Raw genomic sequence first — 3560 nt, 5'->3', positions numbered from 1 at the left:
TCAACACCAATAGATGCCGAGTGAACTCAGCACTCAAAGGGCAATTCGGCTCAATTGAAAAATTGTAACTTAGATAAAGACAAGATTTTCAACGTGAATAAACTAGAGAGCCAAAGCTTGGAGCTTTCAACAATGAACTTCTTAAATGCAATAAATAAAGAAGAATAATGCATTCAGATATGCCTGCTTGCTTGATATTCAACTTTGATTCAAACTATTACAAAATCTAGGAGCATTCGGCTTCAACTAGAAAACTTTAAAATAACCCTAAAATTTTAAATTGGTGAAACTTCAAACTTAAAACTTAAAACTTGCAGCTTTAATGGCTGTATACAATAGTGCCTTGAGCAATCACTGCTTCAACAAGTCAAAATAACAAAAATAACTTACAAAATGACAAGAGATCCAACACGTACTGAAACTCTTCTGCCTTCTGAACACTTCACGCTGATCGATTTGTTTTTCTTTTTTTTCTGCTCTACAACTTTTCTGCTCTCTCTGATTTGTTGAACTCTCTCAACGAATGAACCAAACATTCTTTTTCGTCTCAGTGGCAAAACGTTTTCCCCCTCTTTTCAGATTTCAAAAACTCACCTACCACATTCATTATTTCTCAATGTTACAGGGATGGTAAGTGGACATTTGACTTTAAGAAAAAACATTAATATGCATTAAATATTTCAACATAAATAATCGTTCATTTTGTCTTGCCAAAGAAAAGCCTATTGGAAAAATTATTTAAGAGGTCAATAGCCCCCTTACTGATATACGTAGCCGCTCAAAAAAAAGCTTTCAGCAATAAGCTTATTTACATGCATTTAAGAGCAAAAGAGACTATCTTAAACAAGAAGCATAGTATTTAATTGATTGCTGTAGTCTTATAATCATCAAGTCACCGTGCAACTACTAAGGTCTCAGCAAACACCCACCACTATTTTGATATGCACTTAGTTTGCTGCAGGTGTGTTTAAAATGAAACCAACTGTCAAACCATTACAGTGACAAACATTTTAGAAAGAAAAGTTCTATTACATGTGAATAAAAATTGTAACTAATATTTCAATAAATTATTTTATAATAATGAATTTTTGAAACCGATCACATTTTTTTAAGTTGAAATTCCCTGCACGTTTTCTAAAAATCACAATAGAAATTGACTTACAAATTAAATATCATGGAAAACTGTCACATAATGCAGACCTTAAACAATAATGCAGACTTACAAAGCCTTAAACAAGATTACAAGTATTACAACCAAAACATTCTCATTAAGCAACCTATAATTTATTAACAAAAAATTTGAAGCAGCTCTAGTTGTTTTTGCTTCTTCAGCATCCTATATCCACCTAAAACACAAGCACAGTGTCTTTCAAAAGATTCTAGTGTCACACACAACAAGACTATTGTAAAATTTATATTAGATATAAATAAAGAAATGAAAAAAATGAAAGTATAGCATATCTTGATAGATATTGCAGCCATATGTACACTTTCTTTCACCAACCTTTGAACGAAAACTTTCATATAAGAGCTTGAAGCCTTGAGTTACAAGGGAATATAGTTGTAAAAATAGTTGTTATGTTAAAAGAAAAACCACTAGATAAGGGAAAATATCCTTGTTTCAAGCTCTTGTATATTCTTTTTGCCATTAACTCAGTATCGTGCCAATAAATTTCAAAGCAGATCGGATTGTATTTTTGTCATCCAGGCTTGATTAGATGAACTTGTACTATCTTTCTAGCTAAAACCCCTATTAGTATCAATATACTGATTAAGATGTTTGCACTCTTGCTGTAAGTAAATAATGTCCATACTAAAAATGTTTTCTGTTTAGAATGGAACGAGAGGAATGTGTACTTGGACTTTCTAAGCACACTGACATTCAACCCACCATGATGATTACAGGTGTGATGTCAACTTTCTGTATAGTTTTGGTGAATAATTTATCTTTCTTGTATGGAATGAGTCTCAAATTGATTGTTATCATTATTATTTGTTAAGATTAGTTATTGTTATTTTTAAGTTTGGAGTAAATTCAAATTTAAGATCTTCACAACTTACCATTGTCTAGCCTCTAGCATAAAATGAAGTGTATATTTATGATCTATTCTGTTAAGTTATGATTTGAACACAAAAATAGTATTGTTCTTGGATTAATTTGATAAGGACTCTCACTTTCATTTTTCATTGCAGTGTCGAATGAATTGGAAAATGAGAACACAGAATTTTTCATCAAGTATGAAAGAAAGGAGGACATACAAGGCAAGAACTCAAGAAGATGTTAGATGATATAACTGCTATATTTTACAAACTAAATCTTTAAAGCATGATTATAGGTTGTTTGTGGATTATTTTCTAGTATGCATATCTGTTCACTAAAATTGTAAAAGCAGACCTTGTGTGCTTAAATTTGATTTATAGGATCAAGTCACAAAATATATTGTCTATCATTGGGCTTTTGATACATTTAATAGAAGTACAAATTTCGTAGAATTCTGAATTTTCTTCATTTCAGTGATGGGAGTGATGGGTTTTGAATCATTAGTATGGTGAAATAATTGATCCTGGTTTGGATGGAGACAAAAATATAAGGCAATAATGAGGAGAACTAACTTTTCTTCTAACTGATATTAGAGGCGCATCTTATATAAGACTCTTTTTTCTGTACAGCTGATTCGAGAAGCATCTTGTGTTTGGAAATGCAATTTCAGGGAATTTAATCCAAATCAAGACATTCATGCCCCTGATTCAGTCAAGCTGCTGAGAAAGAGTGGTATCGATTTTACCACAAAAAACACATTGGGTATCCATTCAAAGTGCTTTGCGGAGCTTCTGATTTCATGTGGCATTGTTTTCAATAAGAATATTAAATAGGTTGTTTTTCATGGTGTTTATGATTTTGGGTACTTGTTAAAACTTATGATTTGCAACAAGTTGCCTCATACAGGAGGATTTTTTCAGTCTGATCAGATTATATTTTCCGAGCATATATGATGTGAAGCATATGATCAGGTTCTGTGATGGAGTTTATGGAGGTCTTAACAAAGTTAGTGAGCTCCTTAAAGTAGAGAGATTTGGCATATGTCACCAAGCAGAGTCATAGTCTGCTTGCTCTGTTTTCATGAAGTTGAAAGAGGGTTTTATAAACATATCAATGGACAAGTATAGAAATGTCTTGTATTGATTGGATCTAAAGAACTTCATTGGATAAGGAATTTGAGTCTGCATACATGGTAATGTTAAATTTGATTTCTGTTCGCTAACTTGCGGCCAACTCTTACTTCATTTTTGTGCGCACCCGAGAAGAATTAAAAATGACAAATTTAAACATATCCTCCATTAGATACCATTCAAGGCCATTTCTTTTAAGATAAGCGATTTCTTGTCTGGAGAAAGGCAAATTGAACACTAAGAAATGTCATCACTAACAAATGTCATATCACAACACGGGCTTGTTGAAGAGGCTTTGGAAACTTTAAATCAAATGCAATTGTCAGGTGCAAAGCTGAATTCTACAGCAGCGTGTCAAGCATGATCAAAACTGATTGCTTTCATGTGCT

At 32.4% G+C, this 3560-nt stretch overlaps 1 pseudogene; it reads left to right on the top strand.

The window, feature by feature from the left end:
• Positions 1-393: 393 nt before the first annotated feature.
• On the top strand, positions 394-3184 carry LOC149528199 (putative CCR4-associated factor 1 homolog 7 pseudogene; annotated as a pseudogene).
• Positions 3185-3560: the final 376 nt, after the last annotated feature.

Source organism: Cupressus sempervirens, chromosome 11 (assembly GCF_028749045.1).
Source record: "Cupressus sempervirens isolate cs-2001-9-10 chromosome 11, ASM2874904v1, whole genome shotgun sequence".
NCBI lineage: Eukaryota > Viridiplantae > Streptophyta > Pinopsida > Cupressales > Cupressaceae > Cupressus > Cupressus sempervirens.
Note: the sequence above shows the minus strand (reverse complement) of the source record. Positions and strands in the feature narration are given on the sequence as shown.